The sequence below is a fragment of the Zootoca vivipara genome, chromosome 12, assembly GCF_963506605.1.
Source record: "Zootoca vivipara chromosome 12, rZooViv1.1, whole genome shotgun sequence".
NCBI classification, from domain to species: Eukaryota; Metazoa; Chordata; class Lepidosauria; order Squamata; family Lacertidae; genus Zootoca; species Zootoca vivipara.
This window is the reverse complement of record NC_083287.1, coordinates 42,058,529-42,075,500: the sequence shown is the minus strand read 5'-3', so window position 1 is coordinate 42,075,500 and position 16,972 is coordinate 42,058,529. Positions and strand designations below refer to the sequence as shown.

General features: G+C 43.8%; 1 protein-coding gene across 4 annotated transcripts in view; it reads left to right on the top strand.

Annotated features, from left to right (window-relative positions):
- The window catches only part of PARD3 (par-3 family cell polarity regulator), a 568,363-nt gene that overhangs the window by 213,069 nt on the left and 338,322 nt on the right, over window positions 1-16,972 (top strand). The gene's annotated exons all lie outside the window — the stretch shown is intronic.

The window sequence follows — 16,972 nt, the reverse complement described above, 5'->3', positions numbered from 1 at the left end:
TTTATAGTACGTGCTTTGAGCGGCAAGAGACTATGAATATCACAGAGGTTGCTTGCATCACCTGGCAGTTAAACATAACCCAATGGCACAGTGAGTTATATGCCTTTCTACCCCTTTCAAATAAAAAAAGATCAGGGAGTTGTCTTCACATCTCAAGATCTGAATATGTGAAATCCAGGGTGAAAATAAGGACATGTTGCAATAGATATCACATTAAGTTATTTCCCCACTCTTATTTCATGCAGTACAACTTAGTGCTTGTTCTGATGTCATGTCACAATGCATTTCTTTCCCCATGCTATCAATCATTGTAGGGCAGCGCCAGGGAAACTCACAGCATCTCTGTGTCAGGACATGGGGTTTCCTATTGGAGGAGGTGGCAAAGGAGGGCAAGAAATAAATATGGGCTCCTAATTTTGGTGACGTTCTGTTTCTTGCCCCCCCCCCCCAAAGAAAATATCTGGAATAAGCCTTCAGAAGATTTAGAAAATGGGCTTAGAATATCCCTACATTGCTGGACTACTTAAACAATAAGCAAAACCTCACTGGTTCATGGCTACATTTCACTTAGTTGTCAGAAACCTAAGGTTCCAAGGATGAGCTGAAGCGGAACTTTATTGCTTGATAAGCTGGTCAGCTGAGGAGTGTTGCCAACATATCATCTAGATCAACTTCCTCCAACTTACTCTCCATATGCGTTTGATTACAAATACAGTAGCTCCGACTGGGGCTGATGGAAGTTGTAGTCCAAAACAGCCAGACAGCACTGCGTTCAGAGAAGGTTGATCTCAGGGAAGGGTTTATCATATTTCTTGTAGCTTGACTCTACCTTGATTAAACAAATGGTTTGCTGTTCCCCAAGAGTTAAGTAAGGCTCAAATAGAAACTAATGAAATGGAGAATACACACACACTTCAACAATGTCATCTGACAGATGAGTGGGAAAGGTAACAGCAGACCCATGGTATGTTTCATTATTTCCAAAGGAATTCCAGGGATGCAGCACTTCCCCTCTCCCCCCCCCCAACTATATCTCAACACAAAGCACTACAAAAGTTTCCTTTCTCCATTGACTTTCCTAAGTGTTATAATTCAGCGAATAAAACTGTTCATGCTACATTGATTACAACATGAGAGGAAGGAACTTGTCCACCTCCTAGTCAACTCAAAATGCTAAGAACCTCTTACTGGATCACACCAAAGTCCATTTAGTTCATCATTCTGTTTCTGGCAGTGATGAAATAGATACCTCTAGAACAGCCTTCCACAAGCATGGCCAGTAATTGGGAATGATGGGAACTGTAGCCCAAAACATCTCGTTGTGGAAGGCTGCTCTAAAATTGCTCAAAGGGGGCACTCACTCTTTGTGACATACTCTGATGTGGATAGCATAGGTTGTCCCTTTAGCAAATTGTGGTTCCATGGATCTGCCTTACATCTGAGAGATTAAAGGTAAAGGGACCCCTGACCATTAGGTCCAGTCGTGACCGACTCTGGGGTTGCGCGCTCATCTCGCATTATTGGCCGAGGGAGCCGGCGTATAGCTTCCAGGTCATGTGGCCAGCATGACAAAGCCGCTTCTGGCAAACCAGAGCAGCACATGGAAACGCCGTTTACCTTCCCGCTGTAGTGGTTCCTATTTATCTACTTGCATTTTGACGTGCTTTCGAACTGCTAGGTTGGCAGGAGCTGGGACCAAGCAACGGGAGCTCACCCCGTCACAGGGATTCGAACCGCTGACCTTCTGATCAGCAAGCCCTAGGCTCAGTGGTTTAACCACAGCGCCACCTGGGTCCCACATCTGAGAGATTAGGCTAGGGTTAATCAAGACTTTTTATAGTCTCTTCTACCCCGATTCTTTTAAAATGCAGTTGGTTTGAACCTTCATCCCCATTAACTGTCATGCGCATCTACTGCTTGTCCTCTATACTGAAAATGTAGCACATTGAGGAAAACTGTTTAAAGAGACTAATTTAGACAATGTATTTGCATGGCATTTATGCTCAGAGAATAAATGTGCGAAATATTTTGGCACAGATATCCTAGAAAATCAAAAGCAATGTTCTCTGTACCACTTAAAAGAATTTCTTTCCTTTCTTTGTGGAATATTTTTTTGTTCTTCGGGATGCTGCACCCTGTGGGTAATTGGAGCCATACCAGCAACGTGATTTGACATTAAGGCAAACCGATTTCAAATACCTGATTTAAATATACTTTGAAAATAGAAATAATATCCCTATTGTATTTTCTTTTTAACTTGTGAAGTGAAGCATGGCATACAAATGGTATTCTCAGGATTTCAAATAATTACCTTCTTATACTGTTCAGCTTCTATTCAGCTCATAAAACCCATCCAGTTTCATGGTAGTTGCAGATCCTGATTATTACATGTTGACAAGATCATATATCTATTAATTAGATTGGAGATGGGATGCAAAATTGCTGTAATTATTGTAATTTTCCAGCTAATTGTAGGGTTGGTGGTGAATATTTTACTTCTACCAAATGAAAAACAGTATTCCATCCGAAATTGTTTGGTAGCAGTTGTAGATATTTCTCTTTTTCTCCTTTGGTGCTTTGCAATTTTATTATTCCCTCACCCACCCCCGCCTGCCCTGAGTATGCTTTTTCTAAGTACTAAATGGGCTACACCTTTTGACAATGCAGCTCATGTGGCAAAGCCTACATTTTGTTCTGCTGTTTGCATGCGTCTGAGGGGTAACAGAACAGCCTCTGTTTCGACGCACTGTCTAGGCGTATTAAGCTAAGGCTGAATGATCTGCTGAGATTTTCATCTTTCTTTGTTCAGGTTGCCTTGTCCCACCCCCCACCCCTCCACTTTTTTGGTTTGTGTATAAATTGTACCACCTTCCCTAGAAAGGGAAAGGTTAGCTAGATCAGCTCCAGCTGAGAAAGTAATATGCATCTGGACTGCCATTACCCCCTATGCGCAAGACATAAAACCATGCATTCTCTGCAGTAACCATGTACTGTGTGCATGGAGAGATGGCTTAGATTGGATTTTTGCAACAAATCAAGAATAATACTGGGAAATAAAGTCTTTGTGCTATTCTGTATAGAAACACTACAAGTCTTCCTTCCTTCCTTCCCTTTTAAAAGTTTCTTATCTCCTTGTTTTTAACATCTATTTTTATATAAAATATTGCCTAAACTATATTTTCTGTGCTGCATTTATTTAGTTTAGAGTAACTGTGTACTAGATAAAAGTGCTTTTTTATATTAAGTGGATATCTGTGTACTTTACAGAAGATGTACATAGGGAGCTTGCTGTGGAAGATGGATTGAAGCAAACTGATGCTTATTCCCTGCTGAAATGTAGAAACTGGAGGCGCAGGTGAAAATTGCCAAACCTAATGAGCAATTTGGCAGATAAGACAGGATGTCAGGCAATGACAGTTCAGCCGCAGCGGCACTGCCTGTGAACCAACTTGTTTGTTTCAGAGGACTGAATTTAAATACTATAAATGTGATCACTTGCCATCAGATAGCAAACAAGAGCTTTTCTCCTAAATATGTAGCTGTGTAAGCTTTAAAACATTTGAAGTGGTTTAGAAATGTCTGTCCTTCCTTTCTCATTAAGAGTTTATGTATATTTAGAAGTGAAGGAACTGGGCAGCTTTAAAAAATAGCAAGGAAATATAAAACAACTCATTAAATCTTCAGATCATCCTTATATTAAAACATAAGAGATAAAATGCGTAACTGAAATATCTCTGTGCTTATCCCCCACCAGTAAATGCCTGTTCCCTTCCCTTCCCTTCTCCCATTCTTTTTGTTAAGTCTTAAATCACTACTGGAAAATGTTTGCGCTCTGGTTTTGGTGGTCTACAAGGTTAGTAAACTTCAGAGCCAGCCCAACATTTTATTTATTGACCCATCCCTGACCATATTCCATCAGACAGGGGGTTGGACTAAATGACCCTCATGGCCCTTTCCAACTTAGCTGCCAAGTATCCCGTTTTTCGCGGGAAACCTCCAGATTTTAATCCCTTTCCCACTGTTCTCCCAAATGGAGAAAAATCCCGGAAATCCCCTGGATTTCCTACCTGTCAGGGAGCCTCCATTTTGGGTGCCGCTCTTCCCATGTGTGGGCACCGAAAATCGGGCAGAGCGGTACTGGAAGTCACTTCTACGCATGCCTGGCGGCCATCTTGGTGACGGCCGCCGCGATGCGGCCGTCACCAAGATGGCCGCCGGGCATGCGTAGAAGCAACTTCCAGTGCCGCTCTGCACAATTTCCGGGGCCCACGCATGGGAAGAACGGCCCCAGAAGTTGCTTCTACGCAACTTCTGGAGCCGCGCCGCTGCTGATCCCAAATTTTTCAGCGGGAGACTTAGCACGTATGCTTTCCAACTGTGTGATACTACAAAGCAACTACTTTGCTTGATGGCTGTACTCTGCCTCCACAGTCAGAGGCAATAATGCTTCTGAGTAACAGTTGCTGGAAACCACGGGAGGGGAGTGGACTCTTGTGCTTGAATCCTGCTTGTGGGTTTCCCACAGACAAAGGGTTGGCCACTGTGAGAGCACCCTGCCTGAAACCATGGAGAGCCACCTCCAGTATCGAGCTAGATAAACCAGTGGATCTGACACAGTCCAAGGCAGCTTCCTCTGTTCCTAAGTCAGCCAGAGCCGTGGAATGAGGTTTTTTACCGGGTGGCTTGGGAGGTGCCGTTGCCCTGCTGCCCGGTAAAAAGCCTTTGTTCTGCAGCTTGTTTGCTCACCTGCTCAGTGCGTGCACGCGAAGGCGGGCCACGGAGGGGCACACCGAGTGTCACCCCCCTGGGTGGCACCCAGGGCTGCTCACTCCCACCCGCCCCCCTTGCTACACCCCTGATTGGACACCATGACCTTGAGAGCATGTGGTTCTTTAAGTATCTGCTGTGTTTTCAAAATGTCATGAGGCTCTTTGAGGAGTCTAGCCAGAAAGCAGGATATAAATCAACTAACTAAATAAACAGTACTAAATTGTATCTCCAGAGTAGGCTCACCGGGTGTCTTATCTTGACGTCTGTGGCTGACTGGCTTTCTGAAGGAGGACTGGTCAATTCACACCAATAATGAGCTTTGGGCTTGAATTTCCTAAGTGTGCCAGCTGCTAGACCCTAGCCCTGTGCTTGTGTTCAGGCACTGCACTGAATGGTGGGGATTTTGCACATCACTGCAACGCTGCTGGGTTTTGTTTTGTTTTACGTTTGCCATTAGCAGTGGCATGAGAAAAACTTAATTCTAAGCAGCTTCTATGAGTTCGATGGTCATGTGAAGCCCCACAGAGACGTTCGCCTGAGGTGTTGATGAAGCTGAAAAGGGGTGGCTTGTGTTGTTCTCTTCCGTTCACAAACAGATGTCATCCCCTTGAGACCAGAGAAGCGTGAGTAGGTGGGCCGAGAGATTTCATCTGTGGATACACCCTGTGGTGCTGTCTCATCAAGGGAGAGTTGAAGCAGATAACAAACTAGGGCTGGAGCACAGCTGTTTCTTTTCCCTGAACTATCCAGGGAGCCGTCTGTGTTAGCCTCTTCCGTGAAAAGTAACACCCACCCTCCCAAAAGCAGGAGAGGGAAAACTGCATCTAGTCATATGAATCACATGCCAGAAACAGTTCCCCAGAAATTTAGCATTTAACTTAGTAGGTCACGTACCTCCTTACCTTCTTCATAAATTCAGTTTCTTTTAAAATAAAGCCAGGTGCTTTCTTACCACCTTTAACTGGTGATGACAATTTCTGCTAGCCTCTCTGATGCGTGATTTTGTAAGCACCGAAGCCCAACAGATAGAAATCAGTCCTTTTTTCAGCTCTTGATAAGAATTTTTTTTGTTTATCTATCCTGACTGTATTTATTTTTCATTTCCCTTTAGTGTGAGAAATTGCTTTGCAATCCCATTTTGAGTTTGCTTTTTTATCTTTTCTCCCTTTCTCTCCATCCCCCCAAAGTGGTAAGATATTTCTATGTAAGTAATCCTTGTCCATCTTGAAATGGAAGAAGTATGACTCAAGAGGAGCTGCTGGCCCAGTATTTGTGACATGTTTGTGACAAAGATAGGTTAATGTGGTCCTAGGCTGGATCCAGGGTTATGATCTAAAAGCACATTGCACAGCAAGTTTGAAGCTAAGCAGGACTGGGCAGTACCTAGATGGGAGACCACCTAGGGACCCTAGGTACTTGTGTTCCACTTGGAAGAAAGGGTATTAATGTATAATGATGATGATGATGATTATATATTAGATATGGAGGTTCCTTTGATACCTTTTTGGGGGGGAAAGCAACACATAAATGATATTACTATGAATAATTTTATAACAGCAGTTTGTCATGAGCACACACATTAAGATAAGTCCTACCCATTGTGTCTTCAGGCTGCAAAGTAAAAAAACCACTGATGCCTTGATACAGAGCTTTCTAGCTGGCTGAATTTCAGCTTTGCAAGACCTCCTTGAAAGGTCCCCAGTGTTTAATCTTCTCGCACAAATTTATTTTAGGCATGTTTTTATATAGTTATTGGATGTTTTACTTTCTAGGGATTTGTTGTGGAATGCACACATACTTTAATGTGTCAATGTTTGGTTTGTAAGCTGCTTTGAGGTATCTCTTTCTCTAAGGAGGAGGAAAAGCGTTAGGTAAAGAGAGAAAAGATACTGTACAGATTTAACCCTTTTTGTACATTGAGTTCACTAGGGATGGGCACATGCCTGATTCTCCTCAAATTGACTCTAGAGATGTAAAATTTAAGAAAATTTTGAAACTTTGTCGAGAGGAGGTTTGGGACTCACATCAGCCCAGCAAATTTTAAATTCTCAGGAAAAATAACCTTTTTTTCTAAGCATTCTCTACCGTTCCCAATCCCAATCCAAACTGAGCCTGAGGGAGCTCACTTATCTCTCATTTTGATGATTGCAGGCAGAACTTGCATTTCTTTATGTGGGTCAGGTTTACTATTAAACTCTTTGCTGTTGAGCTTTGATATATGTAATGCATTAAACAGCTTTAACTGTCAGCTTCCATGATTTAGCTTTCTAGATGCGAAAATGTATGATTTACTGTCTTGTTCAGTACTGCAATATTCTATATCCCGGATTTTATGTCCTCTAGCTGAGAATTAGCTTTTTGCTTTCCTTTGGCAGGATTACCCACCACCCCACTTTTTATTTTATCCATTCATATTTGAAGCAGTTAGGGAGTTTAGAGAGACAGGCCTATGAAGTATGGCGAATTAAGATTTTGGGAATTTACCTCAACACCAACCCAGTAAGTATTCAGTGGGCTCAAGCTAAAGCTTTAACCTAGGTAGGTTTCCTTACCAGGTCAGACAGTTGGGTCCATTTTATTTTTTTCATTAATTACTACAGTGATTTTTATGCTGCTTTTTAGTACCAAAATCCTTTTAAGTTGGCTCGTGATGAAACAAAATCAAAATACAACATTAACAATCCAAGCATTATAGCCACAGACCTACCTATTAGACATGTTTAATACTTAAAAACTAGTGGAGCAGCATAAAAGTGAAAATAGCATGCATCAACTTCAGTCGAGTCTTGGGTTTTGCATGGGCAGGGAGGTTGGTGGGTGGGTTGAAGAGCAAGAGAGGGGTTTTTCACAGCTCTGGTGGAGAGTGGCAGCAGGGAGGGGAGAGTTGTGTGTGCAGTCGGAGATGGTGACTCTGAGTCAGAGAGCAAGAGATGGGTGTTTGTGTGTTGCATGGGCCTGTTTTTCCCCATTGTAAGCACCAAGTGCCATTGTAATGGATTGCTTTGAAGTCATTTCTGCACCAGATAAAGGAATTTTTAGCCCCCTAATTCCCCCCCTGACCTGTATTTTGCCCAACCCGTCCTTTATTTTGCCTGACCAAAGGTGGCAACCCTAGACAACATCCATTTCATTGGAGTTGTCTTTTAGTTTAATAAACTGTAGTTTAAACAAATGGGAAATATTTCATCAAATGCTTTACACTAGTTCATGAAATTCAGTTAGAAGGGTTTAGATAATTAGGCAATAAATGAGTTTCATTCTAGTATCTCATGAAGTTGGTAATTGTCTACAGAAACTCAGGCTCTCAATAAAATAATTTCAATCCCTCTTTTTAAAAAGTGCAACTGGACTGCCTTAATTAGTTGAACAATACTAGCATCTGCATACATGCATTTAAATTGGGCTAATTTCATGCAGTGCTTATATTTATGCTGTGATTGGCCTAGATTTTGGTTTCCAAAAAGAAAATTGAATTCTGCACTTAACTTAATTTTCGCTAAGGTGTACTCTAGCATACATTTTATTTCTGCACTAATTCCAAAAGCAGTAGTTATTTGGAACTGAAATTATCTGTTGGTCCAAGTTGTTGCTTATATATGTTGTTTGTATTGTTTTATTGTATTAGTTTGTTTTCTGTATTGGTTTTAAATTTGATTTTAAGGGGAGGGGTCAATTTTAGTTTGTAATTTTCAGTCTTTGTATTGTTTTATTGTATTTTTTGATTTATATAGGTTTTATTTTGTTTTTAAGGGGAGGGGTCAGGGCTGCCTGGGAGTGGGTCCCAGCCAACAAAATGGCCGGAGCAGGTTCCACCGGGGGGGGGTGCACTGGGACAACAGATCTCAGTGATCATGGGTAGGAGGAGGAGTTATGCTGAGACCAGACCACGTCATTACCGAGGAGGCAGGCTCAGTCGTTGTTTGAGGACTATCCCTGCCTCCGGGTCTGGCCCTGACCGGATGGATACTGGAACCAGCAAGGGATACCCACATGACCTGAAGGTGCTGCTGTGCAATGCCAGGTTAATGATCCACAAGACCACTGCCATCCACGACCTGATTGTGGATGGAGGATTTGACCTGGCATGTGTGACAGAGACCTGGTTGGCTGAAACAGATGGGCCGGTCCTTGCCGCTGCCTGTCCACCAGGTTTCTCTTATGCACAGCAACCCAGGCCATCTGGGCGGGGAGGGGGGGTTGCAGTGATTTTTAGGAAGTCACTAGTTTGCACCGGGCGTCCTATTGGCAGGACCAGGTTTTCTGAGTGCATGTTCTGGAAGTTGGGCAATAGGGGCAGTACAGGATTCCTTTTGGTGTACCGACCTCCCCGCTCCACCAAGGATTCCCTGTCCGAGCTGCTTCAGGTCGTGTCGGATGTGCTCCTTGAGACACCTAGCTTAGTTGTCTTAGGGGATTTTAACATCCATGCCAACACGACCTTACAAGGAGCCGCTCGGGACTTCGTGGACAGCATGGCCTCCATGGGGCTGTCCCTGAATAAGTCTGGCCCAACTCATAGCCGCGGACATGCCTTGGACCTGGTGTTTACCTCTATGGATGCTGGTGATCTGACACTAAGTAAAAGTGAAACCAACGAAGTGCCATGGTCAGATCACTACCTGGTGCAACTGGACTTCTCCGCGACCCTTCCCCTCTGCAGGGAGGTGGGACCTATTCGGATGGTCCGCCCCCGCCACTTAATGGATCCAAATGGTTTCCAGAGAGTGGTAGGGGATGTTTTATCCCATGTTGATGGCCTTTCAGCCGATTCCCTTGTGGCCCGCTGGAATGTGGAGTTAACCAGGGCTATTGACTGTTTGGCTCCGAAGCGCCCTCTCTGATTGCATGGAGCCCGGACAGCCCCATGGTTTCCCCCGGAGCTGAGGGCGATGAAACAGTCGTTGAGACGGCTAGAGCGCCGGTGGCGGAAAACTCATTCTGAATCCGACCAAACACGGGCTAGAGCTCAACTTCGAGCCTACCAAGTGGCAATGGCGACGGTGAAGAAAACTTTCTTCACCATTTCTATCGCGTCTGCGGAAAACAGTAGCAGGAGACTGTTCCAGGTGGTTCGCAATCTATCCGAACCACCTTTGTCATCGGGGCCTGGTAGGGACCCCAATATCCCCTGTAATGCTTTTGCAAAGTTTTTTGCAGATAAAGTCGCTCAGATTCGGGAAGAGGTAGACTCCACCGTGGGAGCAGGGCCGGGGCGGGGGAGTGCTAGAGTCCTGTCTAGTCATGTTTTGTGGGATCAATTTCAATCTGTTACCTCCAAGGATGTGGACAGGCTGCTTGGACGAGTGAAACCAACCACCTGTCTCCTTGATCCCTGCCCATCCTGGCTTATAAAAGCTAGCCGGGAAGGGCTGGGCGATGGGCTGCGCGGGTTGGTGAATGCTTCTCTCTGTGAGGGAGCCTTCCCAGACCCGCTGAAAGAGGCGGTTATTAAACTGCTTCTTAAAAAACCATCTTTAGATGCAGCCAATATGGCCAACTATTGCCCAGTCTCAAATCTTCCATTCTTGGGCAAGGTGATTGAGCGAGAGGTTGCTGAACAACTCCAAGCATGCCTGGAAGAAGCGGACCATTTGGATCCCTTCCAGTCGGGGGTTCAGGCCTCATCATGGGACTGAAACTGCCTTGGTCGCACTGGTCGATGATCTCCGGCGGGCTAGGGACAAAGGTAAGAGCTGTTTCCTGGTCCTGCTGGATCTCTCAGCGGCTTTTGACACCATCGACCATAACATCCTTCTGGACCGTCTAGAGGGTTTGGGAGCTGGGGGCACTGTTATACAGTGGTTCCACTCCTTCCTCCTGGGCCGTGTTCAGAAAGTGGTGGTGGGGGAGGAGTGTTCAGACCCCTGGCCTCTCACTTGTGGGGTGCCTCAGGGTTCTGTCCTCTCCCCCATGCTTTTTAACATCTACATGCAGCCGCTGGGAGAGATCATCAGGGGGTTTGGGCTGGGTGTTCACCAGTATGCGGATGATACCCAGCTCTACCTCTCTTTCAAATCAGAACCAGTGAAGGCGGTGAAGGTCCTGTGTGAGTGCTTGGAGGCGGTCGGAGGTTGGATGGCGGCTAACAGATTGAGGTTGAATCCTGACAAGACAGAAGTACTGTTCTTGGGGGATAGGAGGTGGGCAGGCGTGGAGGACTCCCTGGTCCTGAATGGGGTAACTGTGCCCCTGAAGGACCAGGTGCGCAGCCTGGGAGTCATTTTGGACTCACAGCTGTCCATGGAGGCGCAGGTCAATTCTGTGTCCAGGGCAGCTGTTTATCAGCTCCATCTGGTACGCAGGCTGAGACCCTACCTGCCCGCGGACTGTCTCACCAGAGTAGTGCATGCTCTGGTTATCTCCCGCTTGGACTACTGTAATGCGCTCTACGTGGGGCTACCTTTGAAGGTGACCCGGAAACTGCAATTAATCCAGAATGCGGCAGCTAGACTGGTGACTGGGAGTGGCCGCCGAGACCACATAACACCGGTCCTGAAAGACCTTCATTGGCTCCCAGTACGTTTCCGAGCACAATTCAAAGTGTTGGTGCTGACCTTTTAAGCCCTAAATGGCCTCGGTCCAGTATACCTGAAGGAGCGTCTCCTCCCCCATCGTTCTGCCCGGACACTGAGATCTAGCGCCGAGGGCCTTCTGGCGGTTCCCTCGCTACGAGAAGCCAAGTTACAGGGAACCAGGCAGAGGGCCTTCTTGGTAGTGGCGCCCACCCTGTGGAATGCCCTCCCACCAGAGGTCAAAGAGAATAACAATGACCAGACCTTTAGAAGGCATCTTAAGGCAGCCCTGTTTAGGGAAGCTTTTAATGTTTGATGGATTTCTGTATTTTAATGTTTTGTTGGAAGCCGCCCAGAGTGGCTGGGGGAACCCGGCCAGATGGGCGGGGTATAAATAATAAATTATTATTATTATTATTATTATTATTATTATTATTATTATTATTATTATTTAGGTGTGACATTTTCTTCTAGATGCATTGCTATCATACTTCAGGGATGGCTTCTTTCATTGTGCTGTGGCAGAAGCCCTAAGATTTTGTGGGCATTCTCTACATCACAGTCCTATCTTTTCAGACCAAGTGCCCATGTAATCCAGCATTCCATTTTCCAGTGACCAATCACAGTGCCTCTGGGAAGCCCCAAAGCAAGACACAAAGGCAGTACAGTAGTCTTTCCCCACTTTGTTACAGCAGTTTGGTATTCATATTCTATTTTTAAACTGCTTTGAGGTTTGTTTGCTTTTAAACAATCAAGTGAGCCTGCAAGATAGTTCAGTTGCTAGAGCATGAGACCCAAGGTTGTGGGTTGGATTAGATGACCCTCATGGTACCCTTCCAACCCTACAATTCTATGATTCTAAGTGGTGCAAAATTTTATTAAATAAATTTTAAAATGTTGTTGTAATATGTTATAACAAACATATTTCTCTGCTTTCCTTTGGACCATATTAGTGAGGCTGAGAGGGGGATCTTGCCATCTGTGCAGCCCACGACCTCCATATACACTGCCCAGGCTTGTACTTGGAGGCACACTCCATTGTCTCTCGAGACACATGGAGGCGAACTAGCAATGAAGACATGGTAATAATCTGTGTGATACATTTATTAGAGTGTTAGTTTTGGACCAAGGAGACCCATGTACGAAACCTTTCTTTGCTATGAAGCTCAGTACATAACCCTGGGGCAGTCACTTTCTATCAGCCTAGCCTACAATCAAAGGGTTGTTGTGAGGATTTGAGATCTCCCCTGATCCCAAAATGTATAAATGCATGCATTTATTAGAAATAAATAAAATATGGATTGTTATTATTTTGTCAATCGTCAACTACTTGTTTGTTTTTAAAATCCAACAAACTTTTTACTTAAAAAAGAAATGAAATAGTAATGGCAGCAGCTGTAAGAATCAGTCCTGCATGGGTGGGTCTGGGTGTCAAAATCTATGCCAGAGGATCTAAAGTAAAGTAGGAAGCATTGCTTCAAGCAGCCAAAAATAAAAACTGTTCCTACATCTGCTGACAGGAGTGTGTATTTGATAAAGCAAATCTGACATTTATTAGATGGATAATAATGTAATATTTCCCTTACTTGCTTAATTTATTCTTCTCATAGTAAACATGGCAGAATTACAGTTTGGGACTCTCAATAAGCCATGCTTTCTAAACTATAATAACATTCATAGCAATTTTGATGTGAAACACTCCAGACTGTCTGCAGTCAGAATAAAGGTGAATGGACTAGATAAATACTGGCTGCCATTTTTAATAAACAATCCTTAAAACTTCATAAAACTCCCTGCATCAAAGGAGCAGGGAGCTGTTTGTTTTAATTTCCAGCTAAGGACAGAATGCATATGAAGATACTTAACAAACAAGAGCTGTCAACTTGACCCTGCTGGTATTGTTATGGTAGTTAATTCAATCCCTCAGAAAGTACTGGTAGGTGGGATACAAGTTTGTAAAATATCATCACAGATAGTTAAATGTTTTGGTCTCAAACACAATATTCAGAGGGCATTCTCTGTGGCAGTCCTAAGTTCTGGAACTCTCTTCTCACAGATCTGAGTCTGGCATCTTCACTGTATAGTAACCATTGTATACTAAAGTCCCACCTCTTTACCCTGGCTTTTGACCACCTCCTTACTCTGGCTGCCCTATTCTTGTGATTGTAATTAATTTTAAACTGGTTTTAATGCTGTATTTTAAATTGCTGTCACCTGCCCTGGAACTTTAGGGTCAAGGATGCATAAGTAATAAATAATCAGTGCCCATTGGCCATGGTAGATGCTGGACTAGATGGGCTGTTAGCAAGTTTCTTGTGCTCTTATTGTACTGTACTGTGCTGGCATCCATCTGTCTTGGGAGACAATGGAAGAGTGTGCCTGTGGGGTGAAGTCAAAGTATTGGAAAGTCACAGTGCTTGCAGTGGCTGTAAAGAGTGATACAGGAGAGAAATGTTTGTTGCAGGTGGGGCAGATGAAGGCATCCAATTATTCTTATAATTATAAGCTATGTCCCAAAAGCAGAGCAGCTAACCTTCAGTCTAAGCTGCTGGGGACGATGATTGCTTTTTAATAGAACTCTGATCTATTTCTGATGAAGGAAAATGTGCAGTCAATAAGCATCATAACATCAGCAGGACAGACCATAGCTTTGTGGCAGAGTACGTGTTCTCCTAGATTCAATCCCTGGTATTCCCTGTTAAAAGGCTCAGGTGGCAAGTGATGGGAAAGACAGGGGCTTAAGACCCAGAAGAGCCACTTCTATACAGAAAAGGCAGCAGTGAATTAGACAGATAAATAATCCTCTCCAGTTACAAGGCATGCTATGTGGGCATGTTGAAAACTGTAATTCTAGACCCCAACATCAATATTATTTTTCTACTCAAGGGGGCCAACTGCAGAGTATTAGTATTTATTAGGGGATGACATGCACTCATAAACAACTACGCATTTCCCTTGCCCACTGCCAGGCACCCTCCCTTTTTTTCCTTGTTGACTGCTGGCTGCAAACAATTTTTCATGTCATTTACATGGGCACTCCCATTTAGAATGCAAGTGAATATTTCACAGAAAATAAATGTGACAAGATTTGCCTTTCATGGTATTTGCCAGTTGTCTGTGAGAAAATTGGGGTTTTCTAAGCTTAATGCACATTTAAGACTGATTATTTGTATGTCTGCTGCAAATAATAATGGTTTAGAGACAACTTAGTGGGAGACCAAAGTGCTACCTGTCAGTAACTCAATCTGTTAGAGCCTGTCTTTGCATGCAGTGGAAGTCCCTAACTCAGTGAGGGTTTGATACCCATTGGCTACCCTCACCTGGTTTTGCTGGCCAGTCGAAGCTGTTCTTGGGGTATGGTCACTATCACATGCTGACAGCTTCTAGGAGCCACAGGTGAGAGCTGAGAACAGGGTGGTGACCAAAGGTAGGCAGACTACCGCAGAAGGAGCGGGCGAATCCTCCACCAGAGATAATACACCCCATACACCCTTTATTGCAGTGGATCGTTTCACTGTCCCAGCATAGTGTCTAGTCTCTCCTGTTGCTTTATTCAAACTTCTATCTATCCATTTCATTCCCTGTTCAGGACATACAAAAGAAAGTTCTTCACACAGCCCATTATTAAACTGGAATTCCCTCCCTCAAGATGTAGTGATAGCCACTAACTTGAATGACTTTAAAAGTGAACTAGGTAAACTCCTGGAGGATAAGGTTGCCAGTGCCTAATAGCCAGAATGACAATGTTCTACCTCCACTGTTAGAGTCAATATCCCTGCATACCAATTGCTGGGAATCACAAGTGGGGAGGGTTCTGTTGCACTCGTGTATTTATTTGTGGGCTTCTGGTTGACATCTGGTTGTTCACTGTGAGAAGAGGCTGCTGGGTTAGATGGGCCTTTGGCCTGATAAAGTAGGGCTATTCATATGTCCACTGTCTCCAGATTTTTTTTTAATCTTACAAAATTGTACTTCCACCATTCTTGGTACCACCCTGCTCCTCTCTAAAATTTCCTTGACTCCAGCTTGTAGTTATGGATTGGAGGAACTTGGGCTGGCTTTCATATTGTTAGGCTGCCTTGTTCCCCTATTGAAGGAATGGGCAGATTTTTTATAAAGAGTAATGTATGTAAACATAAATGGACTTTTAGAACAGGGGATTTACACCACACCTGCATGTTTGCATGGTCTACCTTTAAAACAAAAACAAAAAACCACCAGAATCTCATGTTTTCCCTGAAGTGAGAAGAACTCTTGATAGACTGTCATGGCAGACAATCTGATTTCCCTATTCACCAACACACTCAGATTTTCTTGCCATTTCTGTACAGTTTGCAGATTGTACTAGTGGGCTGGGCATTAACTTTGTTACCTAATTCCCATACAAAGACTGTTTTGAATAATAAATGCAACTAATAATTTTAAGTTTGTTTATTAAATGCAAAGTGGTGCATACAGACTTGATACAAGGGGATATGATTATTATAGTGATAATAAGCATTATTTGGAAGCTGCATAAATAAAGAAATGGCTTGGGGCAGCATTTAGTTTATACTGCAGGAGACTAGGAATACGCACAAAGTATTAATTCAGGATGCGCAACAAATTGGCATTTGGGTAGCATTCAATTTTCATCATAATTGTTCTCCATTTGCTTGGGCCATTATCAGTAATTTAAGGGAATTAGAGATTCTCCTCTTAAAAGTTTCTAGTGAACTCTTTAGAATAGGAATCGTCAAACACTTATAAACCTGCGTGCATTCATTTCCTATTCATGAATGCTGTATAGCAGTGAGATGTGTGGATATGCACAATACTAGAAATTTGTTTTCCTTCTATTATACGATGGTGAGCTTCTTAAAATCTGATCTTGTGATCTTTGCTTCTTGTTAAACCATAGTGCAAACTTACCAAAGTTGATTAAATAATAAACCAGTTAGTGTAAACCAGGAACTAGCAGGGTTCTGAGGAGTGAATGGAAGTGGTAGCAGAGGCTGATCCAGAGGAAGGGGGTAGCAATTTGGGGGGTTTTGTGCCTCCCGCAAGATAGGAGCCATAGTTGGAGGATGGTGAGGGGTCTGAGCAGTTGGAGGAGGTGAAGGAAGAGAAATATACATCTTTTGCACCAGATGCTGGCTATAAAGGCCAGAGGAAGGTGCAAGGCATGTATAGCCAATGTGGTACCCTCCAGATGTTGTGGATAATTCACATAATTCATGGCCATTGGGCATGGAGGCTGGGGCATGTGGGAGTTGTAGTCCACAACATTTGGAGGGTGCCAGCTTGGAGGAGGCTGGTTTGTGGTTTCTCCACTTGGCTCATGGCCTAAGGGAAAGGCTGTAGCTCAGTTGCATAAGATCCTCTATGTAATTCATGCCATCTTTCTGCACTGCAAATCAACTGAAATTAACTTTCTCCAACCTGATGCTTTCCAGATATTTTGGGTACTAGCACCCATCATTCCTGTCCATTGTCCATGCTGGCAAGGGCTGATGAATGTTGTAGCCCAACAGCATCTGGGAGTACCAGGCTGTAGAATGCTCAGGTACGGTATATACCGGTATTACTGAGCTGCATTGATTGTTTGGCTCAGTAGGTATTTTCATATCTTCCACTTCATGTCTCATCTCTGAGCTTCCAGCATAGCCACCGCTGGAAACAAAATGAAATGTTTGAGTCAGGAAGGCAAT